This window comes from Parus major, chromosome 1A, assembly GCF_001522545.3.
Source record: "Parus major isolate Abel chromosome 1A, Parus_major1.1, whole genome shotgun sequence".
Taxonomy (NCBI): domain Eukaryota; kingdom Metazoa; phylum Chordata; class Aves; order Passeriformes; family Paridae; genus Parus; species Parus major.
In genome coordinates, this window is record NC_031773.1 from 40010434 (window position 1) to 40030187 (window position 19754).

The 19754-nt window shown below is 32.5% G+C and overlaps 1 protein-coding gene across 2 annotated transcripts in view; it reads right to left on the reverse strand.

Moving 5' to 3' along the window:
* Window positions 1-19754, reverse strand: part of MGAT4C (MGAT4 family member C) — a 323879-nt gene that overhangs the window by 162038 nt on the left and 142087 nt on the right. The window contains exon 1 of one of the 2 annotated variants that reach the window (XM_033514698.1): window positions 15566-15631. The exons of the other annotated variant lie outside the window; for it this stretch is intronic. The gene's annotated coding sequence lies outside the window, so the exon portion shown is untranslated. Of the gene's footprint in view, window positions 1-15565; window positions 15632-19754 lie in introns of those variants that run through there. 2 annotated transcript variants of the gene reach the window in all.

A 19754-nucleotide genomic window follows, 5' to 3' on the forward strand; every position in this document is an offset into this window, starting at 1 on the left:
GCTGCCCACGCTGCTTTGGATGCAGCCCAGGACACGTTTGGTGTTCTGGGCTGGGAGTGCCCATGGCTGGCTCGTGTCCAGCCTCTCACCCACCTGCACCCCAAGTCCTTCTCCCAGGGCTGCTCTCCATCTGTTCATCCCCAGCCTGGATTGGTACCAGGGGTTGCCCTGACCCAGGTGCAGCACCTTGCACTTGGTCTTATTAAACCTCAAGTGATTGCCATAGACACATTTTTCATTCCTATCCTGGCTTCAGACCTTCAGGTGTGTCAACATCACTCAGCTTGGTGTCATCTACAAACATGCTGACGATGCAGTCAATCCCTTCATCCTTTCCATCAATAAAGATATTAAATAATATTGGTGTATAGATATATGTATATATATATATACAAAAAAAATAAAAAAAATCACCAAACAACCAAACCTTCAATAAAATAAAGAAATGATACAGTTAATTGAGACGACACTGGCAAATAGGTATTACTAGTGCTGTCCAAAGGTGAGAAATTGCTCAATTTTATGATCAAAAGTCATGAAAGTTAGATGTCATTTCAATAAACATCTTAGAAAAACAAGGTTTACAATTTTTCTCTAACATTCCACTAAGTCAAACATAGAAATGTGTAAATGGTGTAATACACAAAAGTAAATGTCATATTGTTTCTATATTTTAATATATTTTATATTTTCATATAACAGCTGTATTCTGATTAAATAATATACCTGATTAAAATAGAAGCTTCCATTTTTAATATTTTCAATGGGTTCATGCAGAATGATGAAAAAAAAGATAGGTTTTATTGCTTGGTGATTATACTCACAAAATATTATTTATATTTAAAGAATTGCTTTCTAAAGTAAAAATAAAATAATGTAGTTAACTACAAAGTATTTAATTTCCTGCTTATTTTGGGAATCTTAGAAGAAATCTATCTGAAAATTAACAGTGCAAGTTAATGAAAGAATAGCAGTCATCAAAAATGCAAAATACTGCTTATTTGATTTTGTCATATATGGTATTGCATTTGGTTTTTTATATGATGTTCACAGGGGGAAATGATTGGTAATCTAAAAGGACTTTGCATTTAATATTTTACATAATATAATGTGTGAAATATCATCTGTTTATCTGAAATGAACATAAGCAGACTGAACACAGAAAAGTGCAAATTCAGGTCTATTGTTGAAAGATTTTTTTCAATATCTCAAGAGTATAAAATTCAGTAAAAATATATATGGAAAAAGAAATCAAGCATTTTTAGTATTCCAGAAGATGCACAGGTAGATTTGACTGTGGGACCCTGAACAAAAGTTGCAGGCCACTTGAAACCCACTTGATTTTAAATCAAAGTCAGATCAGTGGTGCTGTGATATGCTCTTTAATAAGGGGGTAACTACTCTGAAGAATAAAAGTTTTAAAGTGTTTTCATGTAGTTTTGAAAAAAGATAAATGTTTGCTTCAGGTTTGGATCTGTTATTGAAAACAAGATACTTCTAGCACCTGCAGTTATTGATAGAGCTAGGATTGTCATACCTACCATACTCAGTCATTTATCAAACTCTACATTATATTTGAGAAAAACTGATTGCTTCAGGGTTCCAGAGAATATTTGGAAACATGGAAAAATGCATAGAAAAGCCTTTGAATAGTGATCTAATTCAATGTTTTACTATGGTTACTATGAACTGAATTAAAAATGCAAACATCATAAAAGTACATAATTATTAATGTTTTTAATTCGGTACTAGACAAACCTATATAACATGTAAAAGAACTTGGACAACAGGATCTGGTTCCTTGACTATGGAGAGGTTACTCTGAGAAGAGTTCAAAAATTTAGGGAAATAAAAGATGATTAATCATTTTGATGCTGTATATACAAAATGGGAAAACAAAATCATGGCAAGACAAAGCTACAATGGCACAAAAGAAAGAAAAAACCTTCAGTTTTTCTCACAGATGAAGTTATATAACTTGAAATGCATAAAGTAGGAAGATCTCATAGAATAAGAATCATTGTGACTGTGAAAAAAACCCAAAGAATTGTTAAAGCTAGAGCTTCTGATAAAGAATTTCAATAAATTCTTCCAGGTCTGGGGCAGCAGCATCACTGGGTGAGCTGGTAATCAGAGCTGAAAGGACATGGGCAATTTGCACTTCAGTCATATCTGTAGGGAATTGTGAATGTCTTCTGGCAGTGTAATACCAGAATGCCAAACTGACTGTCCAAGGCTACTTAATAGGTTGAAAAGGAAAAAGTCATCTAAAAGAACACATGGATTATTTGGCACAGAATAATGTATTCAGGTAGTTATGTTATGGAGGTCAGGCACAGGCATTGATAGTGAGATTTTTAAATCACATTAAAAAAGCAAAATTTAGGAGTAAGTTATAATCATCCTTTATTACTTGCTAATGTATTGTGAAATGCTAATTTAATATTTGAAAATACATTATATACCATATAGTCACAGAATTTAAGTGTATTATTTTGTTAAAGTATGTTTAAAATAAAGATTATTCTGTTCTACTAAGTTGGTAAGAATTTCTGTATGGTATCCATGATTATATCTAGCAACTCACTCAAAAGTTACAGTTGCCAAAAAAAAAGTTATTAATTTCTTGTGAGCTAGGTCTAAAGAACATTAATCCTACTTGGAAGTTATCACCAGGGGAAAGTTAAGAAATTTATGTTCAGGTCATGATCAATATCCTTGATTTAACTAACAGAGACAAACTCTGGCTCCCCAGAGTCTTCTTGTCTGCCAAGGAACTTAACCTAGAGAAAAATAAAAGCGTTTTTTACAATTATAACATGGCTAAAAAAAAAGTTTTAAATGAGAGGCCATAACCAAGGGAAACAAGATGTTTTACCTAATGACTTATAAATCCCAAGGTAAAGGTAATCAGAGTCACAGTTCTTAATCGTGGAATGAATATACATGTAAAGGTTGACATGCCTAAAGAAATTATTTTGAAAATCTGAGAAGGAAGTTAGAAATTATCATAAAAGACATGTTTAGTAGCTCTTTCACTCTGAGGATTTTTTTATTGTGATAATTTTCTTTAATGAAATTTGGGTTGATAAGTCCTGAATTTTTGTTACAGTTAAATTTAATGATTAGCTGAGGAGGAACTTTAAATGTTTAGCAGTCCATTTTCATTTGTTCTTCCTAATGCCTCATTATCAAATATTTCTTAATATTTTTTTCTCTGTACTATGTTATTCTCTTGAATAACATCTTTACTGAATAAACCTGTACTGTTTTTGTAAAGAAGATAGGAGATGAAAGTTACTTTTAATAATTAGAGAGAGGCATGATCAGACTTTGAATACTACAAAAATATACTTCTGAATACAAAACTAAAATACTTAAGTGAGGCTAGAATTATCCCTATTTGAAAATATTCATGTGTCATGAAAAAATAAATACTAAGAGGAGTGGCACAAATTGCACTGCTAAATGTAACTTCAGACATGAACACATCTCAATAATGAATAATAGATGCACATAGAATCCCATTTATTTCTGCAACTTCAAAACAACTATGGAATAATATGAATTCACACAAAAGAGGTTGAAAAATTCAAAAGCACACACTCCAATTCACGTTCCTTCCAACAATGTCACATTTGCCACAAATTATGTAGCCATAATATACAGGCAATTTTTCTTCACTCCATTGGACAACATGTATAAAGCACCCTTACTTCCCTGTCAGGAGATATAAACTTAAATATCTCCATGGATCTTAATTATTGTCAAATTTACTAGCATTGATCAGAGTCACTCTGCAGTACTGTCAGCTACATGTAGGTTACATGCATACTCTAAATTTCAATGCAAGAGATTTCACAGCAAATTATGATAAAATTTTTGTTTCTCACTTGTAAATTAAATCCTGGGTCTTCTAGTGTTTGTCTATCTTTTTTATGATAATTCATAAACTTCATTATTTCAAAAGCAAAAACACTTTACAGAAGTGGGTAGTATTTGTTCAAAATCTTTGTGAAAGTACTACTGTCCATCATGTTATTTCTATTAACCCTTTTCACTAACATGCATTCAGAAAATTGTGAAGAATGTTTTAGATATTCTAAATGTAACATCAGGTGGTTTAAGTAGATACTGTTAAGGAAGAAGCTACAAATACTCCCAACAGCATCTTGTGTTCCACTCACTGAATGTCAGCTGTGATCTCTGGGTTGAACCAAAATCTATCAAGTGCCATTAAAATATAGTATACGTGGCTCAAGACTGAAACACGCTGCACTGCAGTTAAGCATGGTTCCTGCCAAGCAAATAACAACTGGGACTTTCTTCAAGACACTATCACTACTTGTCATACCAGCTTTCCTCATTGTCTTATGAAACCAAAAATGTAGCTGGTGGGAAAACCAAAGAGTATAAAGATTTTTATTTAATGCCTTTGAGCTGATGACCTAATTATATTTGATGAGTCTAATTATGGAACTCCATGCAATAGCCCTGATTGCAGGGCTACATAAACAGACTGCTTGGGGTCTCTTTCTCATTAAACTGCCTATGAGTTGGGGAGAAATGCATAGCTTAAATTGTTCTATGTTCTACTTTCCAATAGATTACAGAGTATAGACTCAGACAATTGCTCATTTACCACCAGAGACCTTTGTTCTGTGATTCTCCTTTGAATTGCTCTTCAGTATGTGTGTGATGCAACAGGGAAGGAGAGAGAAAAAATATATGGATAGTTGTGTCAGCAAAAACGTGAACCAGACTGAGTTATGGCATTTTTTAGACCAAGATGTCTTGATTTATGGGTGCATTCCTGAGACTGAGTGTTTGGTTGAGGGCAATGGTTTCTACAACTATAATAGAAGAGAAAATTTTATTACAAGAACTTTGAATGAAACTGTTAGGTGGGTAGATAGGAATTGAAAGAGAGGTTATTTCTTTATTATTTACTTGTATCCATTTACATATCCATTACTCTTACTAGCTTTAGCTAAAAATTTTCCTTTTCTTTTCTATCCCATTTTAGCTTTGTAAAATTTCAGCAAGTCTCATGATAAGAAAAAGATCCAGAAAATATTTTTTTTGAATGGACATTAATCACATACTTTTTTTTTTTTTTCTAAATTCTTTAGCAATATGCCATATCACTTAGAGGGATGAGGGCTTGCAGCACAAAAATTGTTGTGTCACCTATTAATTTTTAAAAGGAATTGACTCTTAATATGAGATCAATGCTTAGTGAGCACTTCCCTGAATTGTTTTTGGTAGAAGAATCAGACATTTTCACTGCAATCTAGACTTCTTCAAGTCCTGCGAGCATTACTGTAATTTATTTTATAACAAGAAGCCAACCTCTTGAAACAAACTTCCAGGAAAGCATTAATTTAAGGAATTTTAGTCAATGGTACTGTGTGTTAGAGTCATATCAATATTACAATAACCTAGAGATGGATGAGAATTTGATTTGCATCAGTAATGAGAATTAGGAAACTGGAAAGTGTACAATAGATGATCAGCAGGGAGAAACAGCTACTTAGGGAAGCAACTTATTAGCTAATAAGGGCTTTGACACAAAATCAAAACAATCACAACAAACTTGCATGTTTCCCGTTATAATGTTCATTTAATCACTCAGTCCACAACCAGTGAGACTTCAGGCATGTTGGGCTCGATGCTGAAGTGTGATTGCTTTGCTCACATAGTGGCCAAACACAGAAACTTCTAGAAGTGGCCTGCAGCAGCCTGGGATGAAACTGCACAGAAACCTGTGTCTGTAACCACAATCAAAGCAGCACGACAACGGATCACTGGTTTTTACTGACCAGATAAATAATTGCATCAGGCCAGTTATTCTACGTAGGTGAATGGTACAGAATGTTACCAAGTGTTACCAAATCACTAGAAATGCAATTCCTCTCCTCAGTATATTGCTTATTAACCTATATTAACAGGCAGCTGTCATACAGGATGGAATAGCAAAATAATGCAGAATTAGCACTTTATAAAAAATGTTCATCGCATAAAAAATTAATACCCAAATTAAAACATATTAGTAGTTTACATCATCCATGCATTAATGTAATGCTTCCTCCCTTCATTATTTGGATTATTCCATGTGGCATTTTCTATTGCCAAGCAGTATGTTCTATGCCTAAAACATTGTTGTTAATTTTAGTAATCTACATAGATATCTGCAGTGCCTGTACTGAAAATGACTCCCTGGAGAAGATAGTGTTTATCAGTGATGATGAAAGATGGGACAACACTATATATTTCATTGGTTTGGCAATAAGCATAGTATAGAATTTGCATACCAATGGGTTTTTTTTTTATATTTGCTTATCTTTCATGCAGGGCTTGTGTTATCAAATTAATATATGCTTCTGAATTGTTTTCTTTCCTAAGTTTTCTTCTAGGCTTTCACCAACTTTATATGAACTTTTTTATATATCATCTTTATGATCACCTCTATGAAATGTACATATCTATCTATATCTATATCTATATCTATATCTATATCTATATCTATATCTATATCTATATCTATATCTATATCTATATCTATATCTATCTATATCATCTATATATCTATATCATCTATATCTATATCATCTATATCTATATCTATACCTATATCTATATATCTATATCTATCTACCTGTATCTGTAACACTACTTAGTGACCTCTAAGTATGAGTCACTAAGTCAGTTCATCAATATGATATAAATCAATAAGGATGCCCCATGTATAGAAATGATATTTATGTCTATATATCTATCTCTCTAGAAATATAATTATTTTAATAAATAGAAAAGAATTCACAATTCCCCTAAAATACATATAATATCTTACAATCTAAATTTAAATTTAAAAAAAAACCAAAACACTTCTCAGTTGAATCTATAATTATTTGTTTCATAGGATAGAATCTACTGTCTGTAAATGTCTTCTATCAGGTAGGTATAAGGTAAAATCCTTAATTTTTGTAATTTAAAAAGTAATTACAAGAAAAAGATTAATTTCTATTGGATCAACAGCAGATTCTTTAACTCACTGTTTTGTCCGTCAAGACACCTAAAAGTTATCTCATGATAGCTTGCAAAAATATTTAAGTATCTAAATATCGTGATATATTTATTTTGATAAGCAAAGGTGTTAATACCTCTGTAAGTTTAAGTGTATTTTTGGAAATACATTGTCCCCTAATTTATGGGGTGGTCTTCTAGTAAATTGTACAATTGCCCAGTTGGGATAGAGATCTTTTAAACCAGATAATAAGTATGTGCTACCACCTGAACAGTTAACACTGGCCTAAAGAGCAATAAACCCAGAACAGGAACAAATAATTGTTTAAACAACTAATCCTTGGTGAACTTTTAGGGAACCTGTGCTTTTTAGTGTATTCCTAGGTGCATGATCTGGAAAAGGTATTAAACGATGATAAATACGTGATCATACCAAAATGATTTAGAAACGTTAAAGCTGACAACAAAAAGTTGCAGAAGCGTTTTATGCTACTAAGTAACTGAATCATAAAATGACAGAAGTAATTCAGTATAATTTGTGTAAACAAAAAATTCTGGGAAAAAGTTGATTTGTGCATATATATGAAAGTGGGTTCTAAATTAACATCTTAGAAAAAAGCATTAGGGTTATTGCAGTTAATGTTATGAAAACAATACCTAGCAGCAATTGAAACTGTGAAATATTAGAGAAGAAGAAGAAAATACACAAGAAAATTGTGAATCATTACTGCAACGCTTCATAATTGTGCAATTCCTATGTATTTTGAATGCTAAAGATCCTTCAGCTCTCTCAACTAAAAGAAAAAAGTATAAGCAAAAAAGAAGTATGAAAAACTTGTATATGAAGAGATATTAAATCAACTGGGATTCTTTACCTGAAAAAACAAATTATTGGAGAAGAAAATATGATTGCAATAGAGAGAGATAACTGTTATTCATTATTTCCCACAATATTAGACCCAAAAATAATAATAAAAGAAATATTCAAGAACTATTCTTGCACTAACTGAAGTTTGGGTTTTTTTTTTTTACTTAATGTGCAAATGACTTGTGAAACTTGGTGGCAACATGCTGTGCCAATATAACTGCTGTTGCAGTTATTAAGTGATATCAAACAGAAGGATGTAGAGACAAATTCCAGTTCAGAAGGTACTAAACTACAGGATGTCAGAAGCTGTGAGGTTTAACTGAGTGAAGCATTAATTTATTCTTGCATCCACAATTGACCACTGACTAACACAAGATCTTGAAGTAGAAGTCTTTTATCTTGCCCATTATCGTTGCTTTTACGATCATTTCACAGTCTGATCGCTTCTTGAAGTTAAGCATTTGACTTGTGCATTTTTGATGTGGGCCTGTGCATGAGTAAAATTAATGAACTGAAACCCACTAAATTTGGATGGCTCAATCTGCAGACATGCAAAGGATTGGTATTTAGTTTTAGCTATTGTTAATTGTTAATCCTAAACAGTCATAGTGGCATAGAGAGTGAATAGAGATGAGAGTGAAAGACAAGGCCCACACAAATGATTAGCAAAATCCTTCCCTTTGACATAAAGTTGCAATCTCAGTACAAAAACTTCTAAAATTGCATTCATTTTCATGGTAAGTACTGTATTCTGGTTTACATTTTAAGATCATCACAAAGCTGAACACATTGAGCTAAGAGAAATTCAAGTTCATAGAAGTGACAGATTTTTTTACTTCCTAAAGCTTGTAGAAGAGTGACAAAGTAGAAATTCAGAGGTTCCTGCGACTCCATTCAAAGAACTCCTGCATGTTTGAAATGTTTTAGCCTGTGTAGCTGAGAAAAATAAACTTATTTTTAAGAATTTTATAGATTCAGGTATCCTGTATGAGAAGGGAGAAGTAAAAGACCTAAAGAATTGCTATGGCATTTATACCATCAGTGCAGAGTTGTTGCCTGATGTGTATTTCAGGCACTGGACTAGCTTGCCTTGAAAGACTGAGCAATAAGTTGATTTATTGCTTATTATAGAGAATATTGTTTTATGGTTTAAAATGAATATGTGTATTAAAAGTATTACCCTAATTTAAAATACTATTTCAGTCACATTTCTCTTGGAAATCTCATCCTTGCTCATCAAAAAAAAAAAAAAAGAACACAGTGATATCTCGAGAAAAAAAAAACCCACAAAAAAAACAGATATTAAAAAAAAAAAAAATTAAAATGCTTGCTATGTCTTTATATATACTTCTGAACTCAGCCTTTTAGGAGGAGTTTTAACATGTTATTTTCTTTTTCAGCTCTTGTGCATAATGGATTCTGAAATTGAATTTTATGTTAAGATCTCATAGTATATATCTTATTGTTATTAAATCTGATTGAAGAGGTACAGAAGGATAATGTTTTGCTTTTTTTTATAAGCTAAGGTACAAAAAAATGATTTTTATGTTATTACATTTATAAATGCTAATCTGATTGATGCATCTTCCCTAGACTGAAGAACACTTAACTGGTTCTAGCCTATTGCACCTTGCTCTTCTTCTCATGCTTATCTGCTAACAGGAAGTAGGCTTCATATACAATGAAGTCAATCTTGTGTGGGTCCCTATTCCTGTGAACAGCCCAAGACAGAATTTAATAAAAATAAATCATTCATACAGAATAATATAAACTCCTCATTCCCAAGGATCTGATTTAGGTGAGACAAATCAATAAACCAGTATTTCCTCCAGCAGCACATAAGAGAATGATAGTCATGGTTCTTTTATAAGCAGTGTTGTGTTCAGATCTTTCAGATGATTTCTGGGATTGACATACAATCTGTAAAATTAAATTTTATCGAAAGTTCAAATAATTTTGTGCATGTTCAAATTATTAATTCTTTTCCCATCGTCCTTTGTAATAAGAATATGAAAATTTCCTTTGATAGAAGTATGTTGAATTTCATTCTGGTTTAATACATTTTACTGCAGATTTCTTTTGGTACATGTGGACTTTGAGATGTAGCCAGTGCCTCAGACAAGAAAAGTACTTTTCAAAAAATTTTAAGAGTTTTCTATAAGAAGATGTCTTCATTTCAGTTTGCATAGAGCAGTAATAGAACAAAGTACTTTTTACAGGGGCACATAGATCAGTTACTTACCAATATATTGTAGAATATACACGTACAACAATTCAGAATATTTTTATAATGTAACTTCAAATTAATAAAAAAATAAATGCTCTTAACTACACTGTCATTGAAAGATCAAAGGAGTCACAGAAGCAGCCACTAAATTTTATAATTTGAAGATAACTGCATGGCTGTAAGTCATGCAAAAGATAGCACTGAATTGAGATATATGTACATAATGGTTGGATTCAATGATCTTCGAGGTCTTTTCCAATCTCAATCATTACATGATTATTAAACATTAATTCTGGCATTCTCAGTAGCCCATTAGATCTGGATATGTATTTTTTCTGGCTCTAAATTCCCTGTTAAGAGACAGACAGTGTAATTTTGTGTTTTTTATTTATTATATCTCTTCAATACATCCATAGCCTGTCACCTAGAGATGTGCATTGCACTGTGCTGCTTGCATTGAGTGTCTGCAAGAGTTAAAAATTAGTGGGGTTTAGTCACAAACATTTCCTCTAATTTTCTCCTTATATCAAGACCGTCCAGTTTTCTGCCAATTTTCCAAAAGTTCACACATCAAAGAAAAATCAATATTGTCTAAGATGCTGAATACAGTAATCCTTATTTAGGGAGAGATGTGGAATAAATATGTTCAAAAATGGTCTTTAAAAGATCCACCTTTTACTTATTGGAATCTTTAGTTTTTGTAAACCTGAAAATGCAATATACAAATACTAGGCCTGCAGAGTTCTTCGGAGAATTCTTAAAATGTTATATAGTTTGCACACCATATCTTTGTCTATACAAATCCTGATTTTCAGATCAAACAGAAGGGACAAAATTTTTTTAAACTGCCTTTACTGCCATGCCAAAACCCTCATCTCCAAGGCCTTGTATAAAGTTGAACTAGTCAATTTGTAATTAAATCTTATAGGATACAGAAGTGATACTTGTAACAGAAAAGGCATTTTTATAGTCTGCAATCTTATTTTCAACTAATAGGATGCCACAAAAGTCAGAGTTCACAGAAGTTTTATGTCTGTTATTTCAAGCTAGAATAATGCTGCACAAACCAATTAGCCGGTATAATAGTGTTGGGGTATACTTAGAGAAAAAAAAGGGATCTGGCAAAATACCTCTGACTTTCTAGTATTTATAATGACCTGTAATTACTGAGACAATAGTCTTATATTTGAAAAGTTAGTCTTTTGGGGCACTAAGAAGTAAATCTCATACATATATAATATATAATTTGTATAGGATGTAGCTACCATTTCACAAATAACATTTTTCTTACAATTTGAAACAATAGCCACAGCTCTAGAAAAACCAAAGTTGAATAAAAACTAGTAAAATTAAAGACAAAAAATGAATACAGCATAAGTCCTTCAGATAATTCATCCATTGAAGGAAATAGAATGCAGTAAATGAGACAACACAAAAGGTTTTCCAGGCAGTTGAATTAAGGCAGCAATGCACTGAGGGTAGCAAGAAAGTTTTTCATATCTATGAATGCTTGTAAGCACAGCCTGTTTCTTTGGGATTTTTTTGGTTGGTTGGTTGTGGATTTTTAATTTGATTGGTTTTTTGGGGTGTTTTAATTTGTTTGTTGATTTTTTTTTATCTTTTTGTTTGAAAATCAAGTCATCTGGGAATATCACAGGAAAAAGCAGAAAAACGGGAAAGGAAGACTGAAAGAGCAATGAAAGATTGAAGTTGAATTTATTGCCTTAAATTTAGCACAAAGTTCTGGTTTCCAGAAAACTTCTTCCATCAGACTCTTGTAGGTTTCCAGGTAGCTAAGATCTCCATAAACTTTTACAGAGGTGTGGTGAATGTAAAGCACATCTATTATTCAAATCAATGAATAAGGATGGCACTGGATTCTGAGAAAGCCACCAACTCTTGCAAGATCTACTACCATGAAATTATAATTTTTGCAATAACAATTGAGCTTGTACAATAGCAAGCAAGTTTCAAAAATTATAAAAATAAATAAAACTGTCACATGGCAAATATTTGTCCTGCGACTACAACTTTTCTAGGGAGTTGCAACGCTCTTCATTTTGCTGCATCCCTGTAAGCAATCTCAGTATCTGTAAGTATGAATGGAAAATAATATTTCACCTCAGATCCTGACTACTAGCTCCTCTTTCCTAGTCAGTGTGGAGGACATGCTAAGTCCAAATCTGTAGATAAATCTCATTTGGATATTGATATTGTTGTTCCCTTTTCATGACAAGGAACTTTAGACTTTTATCGACATATCAGCATATTTATGTGACAATTTCTAATCATACTCTCCTATTATAGAGCAGTAGTAGGTTTTCCACTTTTAAATGTTTGATACTGTTTGATTTGCCTGACCATTTCAGTTTCACATTTAAAAACCCAGTAACTTTTTATGTATTCAGAAAGGACAGCTAGGTATAATAATGAATATTAAAGAAGCTTTGCAGAAGGATATATACATCCTTTTCAACAGAGGCAAACAAAACAAGTTGCAAAAATGAAAAAAAAATTAAAGTAGTTTTCAACTATAGAATTATGGAGTAGGAATTTTGCTTCATTCAGCAGGAGGTTAATATCTTCATGTCTTTCTTTTCTGTTTTTTAAAAAAGAAAATACCAGGCTTAAAGGAATTAGAAAATGGAAATATTGCTGTGAAATTACCAGACAGCCTATCTTTCTGATAGTTTATGGAGCACAAAAAGAAAATGGAAATTAGTCAGTAAAACATTAATTTCTACAACTAGGACTGAAATTGTAATTTCCAAAACTACTGCTGATGTTCTAAAGCACTCAGAAAATCATGCACAGGTTTAGCTTAAGTAGTAATGCAGTTAGAACAGATTAAATGTCTTTGCTTTGTGCCTAGTTTCCTTTACTTTCCTTGCATTTCATGGAAATGAACGCAGCTGAGATAAGAAAATTTGAAAAACCCAAATAATCAATGAAAGAGAGAAGCATTGAAATAATATCTGTGACATTTAGCTGACATGTCGTAGATTAAAAATGCAAGTAAAAATGTTAGCCAAAAATATTTTCATGTAAAAAGGAAAAGCCCTATGATTTATTATGTATAGATATTTTAGTACTCAGTAAGTTTATCATCTTTATCAATGAGTGCTCAAAAGTCAACTAAGACAGAAGGTATAATATCTCTAAAGGAGAAAAAAAATGTTGGCTTTTCATGTGATACAATTTCCTGTTCTCTAGTTGAAACTCATGCTTGACTTGCAAATGTTTAATTAGACATAAGATTCTGTTTCCTGTTCTTGAAAAAGAATTATGAATTTAACAATTTAGAAAGAATTATGTCTCTATAAATGCTTTTAAATTCTGTATTTGTCACCAGGACTTATTAGATAGACACACAAGGTTGAAGTTCCTAGTTTAACTTATAGATTTTTCATTTAGATACTGTGAATTCTAAATTATTGATTTAATAATCTGCCTTTTCAATTAGGCCTTAATAAATACTGATATAAAAAAATAATAATTTAACAGTGGAAGTGATGGGGAAGAAATAATTCTTAATCCATGCAGTACAAAGTATTTTATTTGGTCTACAATATGCTGCTTTTTTACAGTGGAAAGAAACTAATTCCATTAGCTTTGTGCTTCATCCCTGTATAGAACATGCACTTCTCTACTGAAAATAATCAATTGATTTTGACATATTTTGCAGCTATAAAGACTGCAATAAAAAATAAATTTAAAAAACAAACAATCAAACAACAAAAAACCCCACCAAAAAAACACAAACCAAACCAAAAAAACCCCAGAAATATTGATCTTATATTTTACTTGTCCTTTATTCATTTCATATCATAAGATGGGAAATGAAAGTAAAATAAAACATCTTTCTAAACTAGGAGAAAAAGTAATTTGCAACAAAAAATATATTTTGAGTCAATGCAAGCTTTATCTATTGAAAACATGCTGAATGACTTTTAGGAAAAATGCATTATTTTCAAAATGAAAGATGATTCACTTTCAGGCATCAGGACTTCAGGGAGATTTTAGAACAGACTTAGGTTTGAATAAGAAGCAGCTTTATCTCTGTTCTATAGCACATCACCCTGACCCCAAAGAGAGGATCCAGTGACAAAGCAATAAATTGAGTCTATCTTTAATATACAGTAATTGCAACAAAAAGCTTTGCTAGCAGATACTGAAAAAATTAGGAATCTTGACACAGCAATTAGTGGCTATTCAGTAGCTATGTCAAAGGTACACTCAAACTATCCATTGAATGACTTTTATCTATCTACATGATATTAAATAAAATCAGTATTTCCAGAGTAATATTAAAAAAGATAATCTGGTGTAAAATCTCCTGAATAGTTGGAGATTTCAGATGCCAAGTTCTTGACAGAAATAGCCTGTCTGAAGCAAGCATGTTGTACCCAGGAACATGGTTCTGATGACCCCTGAATGTGACCTGCTCCCAGTGGAATGTAATTGTTGTTCTACTGCACAAAGAGCAGTAGATATGAATACTGGGGGTGGAAAAAAAAATAAGCCCAAACAGATTAATTACTGACAGGTACATTGGAATATGACTGCCTCTTAGCCTTCTTGTCTGCAGCCAGGCAAGATTGTTTCACCTCAGTTAAAAGACAGAGACACATGGCAAGCTGCCTCTGCAAGTTCTCATTAGGCAAACGGCCTCCACTGTCCATTAGAGGAAAAATCTCCCTATTAGTTAAGGAAATGTGACAGCAATGGAGGTGAAGTTTTGGCAGGAAATTCATCAGTGCATTACAAAGCTTGTTTCATTCTACAGCTTTCACCAGCCTCTTCCCACTCTTTTATCTGAATGCTCAGATGCCTCAGGGTTGTGGTCATGGCAAAGGTCAAGAACATAACAGCAGGACTATAAAGAGATTCTTACAGGGGGAGAAAGAAGATGCCAAACACAAGCAAGTTCATTGAGCACAAGACAATGAGATGAGAGCTTACATCTTAAAAAAATTATCTAATTGGTTACCATTACTTCTGAAAAAACATTTAGAACCTTAAAAATTATTTAGAACTTTTACATACCCTCTGAATCCTAATAAAACTAAGGAACACGTATATATATCTGTTATAAAAAAAATACTGGAAAGGCTCGTTTATTTTGGAAACAATTGTAAACATGCATAATAATAAGTAGTCTGTGTTTAGGAAAAAAAACATGTCAGTTGCAAATTATTAATTTAAAATATTATTAATATAATGTATTATTTATATCAAGATCACATAATTCATGTACAAATCTGTGTTTTACTGAAGCCTAATTTACTTCAGCATGATGCTTAATTAAATAAGAACCCAGAAATGGGTACATTCTTTAATAATGAAATTTACAATGTTACAGTAGTTGAGTTTAAACCTAAGAAGTTTGCTATGTTTTTAATTATTTTTCATCAGCATTTAGCAATAAGGTGAATCTGAATTACCTGTCACAATGTCCAGTAGTACTCTTATCAAGTCAAGGAACAGGTTGGCTCTCTGATTAAAAAAGCCACAATGCAAATTCCTGCTAAAACAAAGACAAATGAGAATCTTAACTTCCTGTTCCGTCAAATATTAATTTTTATACCTGTACATATTCAGCATGTGCAAGGAATGCAGGAATTTAACAAGTATGCAATAGATTCTGTATGCAAATTCATTCAGATATGAATTTGACAATAGACCAAAGTGTCTAGTGTCAATATCTGATTCCTATTACAATGCATACAACACATAAAAACATGTTTGAAAGCAACTCACCCAGTAAAAATTGTTAGGCTCAGACAGCAATGGTTTTAGGTATATGTGTAGTTATACCAACATTAAATTCTCCAGATTGTATATTAAAACATGATTCAAACAAGAGTGGACTGACCTCAGAGAGATAAACAGTTTTTATTTTTAAACTGGTTTTTATATGATTAATTTTTTCCAAATAATCCTCACCCATAGAGATACCCACTAAATATATTGCTGGGTGAGATACATACCACCAATTTTAGTGACATGGGATTCTTCTGATTTTCATTTTTGTATTTTGTACGTGTATTCAAGTCTGGGGAAGATGTTTAAATTGGGAAACTTGGATGGAAAATGATGCATGTTTTTCATACATCTGCGTTGTTCTGTATTGTTATGACTGGTATTAAGGAGACCATCCAAAGAAGTATATGCCATTATTCTATCTTTATCTATTCTACATTCAGAACACAATAATAATAATAATAGTTGTAAACTATTAATAATGATTTTTAAATTTGAAATATTGTCATAAGCTATTTCAGGCATAAAAGTTGATTTTGCAGAAAAAAATCCCTAAATTAATGCTGAAATTTATTAGAAATAATTGATTTCTACTGCATTGTCTGCCAAATTTGTTACCTTAATTTTATATGTCGGTACTTCAATATCTGTACAATCTAAATGGAGCTCTTGGAAAATTTAAAAACAGTTTAACCAGAGTGACCTTTACTGTTAGAATTTGCTGATAAAAAATGCATGAATGCAAGGAGAACTGATCTTCAGATCTTGAAGATAAAAATTTCTGATACATTAATGATACATTGAATTATCCTTCTAATATATCCACTGAAAGAAAAAGTAAAATTATAAACATAACAAATGAAATGCCTGTAAACCTCATCAGTCACAGTGAAAAGAAAATGTACCTAAACCTGTAAAACTAAGAATGTATTACTTAATTTCTGTTTGAGCAGTACTATGCCATAGAGAAGCATTTACAGTTTGTAGAGCAGTATATTTTCAAGGACAGAAACTGTTTTTTTAATTAAAAAAAGGAAAGCATAGTCTGAAATATTTACAATATTATGCTTTCATGATTAATACTGAAAGCATGGCTAACTATAATACATATTCTAGGAAAGAATTAATTCAAACTTCAAGTTAGGAAATATTATTTAGGTCAAAATTAAGATTTAAAGAATAAATCATGATTAAAGTGACAACAAATAATAAGATATAGTGAGGTAATTCTCCAGCGATTTTAACATGTCCAATACCCTGAAATAAAAAAATAAGCCTCAATTATCTGAAGAACTACTATTTGTGGTGAAATTTTGACCCTATTTGATGACACTTTAGTACAATTTTTAGAATAAATTAAAGATGACAGAGTCATAAAACACATAAGTTCTGGAAATTTGATGGAGGAACCACAATTTTTTTTATAATTGTCACATCTTTTTTTTTTATTTGTGGCAATACCATCAATCATAAAGATTCAATTGGGTATACATGACCACATGAATAGTACCTGCTACCACAGTTATTTTCCATTCTCTGCTAGCAGTTCAAAATTCATTTCAGAGAGGGGTTGTGAGAAACATGTATAACAATACATATACCAAGATAAAATCTACCTTTGATGAGTTTAAGGTATTGCTGGAAGTCATAACCCTCTGCCTAACAGGACCTCATTCCTTAGCTAGGAATAAGATTTTATCTATTTCTAAAAGCAAAAGCCCAATTTTATATTTGAAACAACATAAATAAAAACTAAAACTGAAACAAACACATCCCTAGAAGTATAATTCTAGGGTTAAAAGGAACTGAACTAGATTCTGTGTTGTTGGAAAAATACTGTAATAACAACTTTATTTGGGGGAAAAAAAGCCAATGGGCTGGATAATTTTTTTTTCATGGATAAATATGGGACGTGCCAAGAACACCACATTAAGTAAACTTCCTAAGCTAATAATCCATGACTGTATGTTGGTGAACACACTTTTTATGATACATGCAGCATCCATCTGCAAGTTGACATGAAGCTTTTCTTAATATCAGCTAAACATCTGCTCATATTTTGGTTTCAAATGTCTGAATCTCATGGACAAGCTTACTAGAAGGTTGTGGTAACAGATGAAATTTAAGCTTTGTGATGATGTTATTAAAATGTTATTATGAAATGTCTCAGGGAACAAGAAAAACAGCACAAATTTGTGAACACACGAATACATACATTAAGAAATATTACTGTCTTCTATCTTTCATACTATTGCAAGTATCTTGTAAAACCTTGAAATTGCTAAAAGAGGTCAGAAACAGATCTTGAAGGTATGAAGAGGCGTAACTAGATTTCTTATTCACATGAATTCTAATATAAATTTAAAACATCTCAAGGTTCAAAAAATAGATGAGACTATTTCAAGAAATCAAAACAAAAAGCAGCAAAGAGGTAAAATGCACAACTTTCACTCTCAGGCAACATATTCTGCTATTACACTATAAGAAAGATATTTCATCTTCAAATAAAGTTGTAAGATCAGCTAATTATCACATCACTGTTTTGTTCTTACACATCTGAATGTAAGATTGGGAAGAATGACTGAGAAATAGCATTTCTCACACAAGAAAGTTGAAGAAATATAGGCCTTCCTCCCCTGATTTGATTCTTAGAATTTGAAAGATGTAGAGCAGAACAATGGACTGTCATTTTTACAAAAAATCATTGTTCAAAGATAGATTGGTCTAATCAGTCTAAGCAAATTTCAAGAAACCTGATAGTCTTAAAAAGACAAGAGAAATTACTTCAGGCTGAAGATTCCAAAGTGGTGATCAGGCTAGCTATAGTTAGAACAGTTCTTTCTTGAACTATCTGTAAGAAAATGCATCCTTTACTTTGATGAAAGGCTCTAACAATCAAAAAACTGAAAAATACTTTTTCTTGACTATTTTAAATAGGAATTTATTAAACCAACAGAGAACTCCCCAATGTTTCACTAATGTCAGTGACCTCACAGGAAGCCGTAACTCATATATCCTCACTCAAACATTCATGATTATGAAGTGATCTTATTTAATATTATGCACAATAGAGATTAGATAATCTCTCCCTAAAGGTTTGAAACAAAATTCTGGTCTAGAAGCAGTGGGCCAGACATACCTCCTCCCCAGCCAGGGGCAGGGCAGTGAGCAGGCACTGCGGCAGCCCAAGCCCCAGGACTGGGCAGCTCCATAGAGACTGTGAGGATCTGACATGGTGAGGGATACCAGAGTCTCACAAAACCCTGGAACAGCTTAATTGTCCCCAAATGATGGACTCAGACTGGTCAGTAGCTGGGTCAGGACATCAGCCCACAGGTTGGACTGATATGAAACTTCTTATCACAGATACAGAAAAAACGACCCTTGAACCTTTGGTAAGGGAAACAGAGAGAAGCTGGTAAAGAAGCAAGGAAAAACATACAAAACAATAAAACTAAAGGGGTTAAGTAACAAGATACAGTAGCCAAAGAATAGGCAAGGACAGGAACTTACATGAGGACAAGAAAAAATCTCTGTGGACAGCGAAGGAATGAGCTGTAAAAGCAGAGGACTAGTGAGTGACAAAGTAGTTTTGGCTTCATATAGAGTATTTCAAATATGATGATGTCACTCAGTGGTTTGAAAGCTTTGTTTTAGCATGAGGGCTTTGTGAGCACTGATATAAGCTGCACAACCCCAGTATTTGGGATGCTCCTGTCTGCACTACATGAGAAAAGAGGGTGTTCTGCTGGAGTGGGTTTTCCAGTTAATTTTACCCTGAAAGTAATCTCGCTCTGGCTTGGCAGTCAAAACCAAACACAATAAACGAGAAGGTTCAGAATGTTGTTTCAGAAGTGCATTACTGCTCCA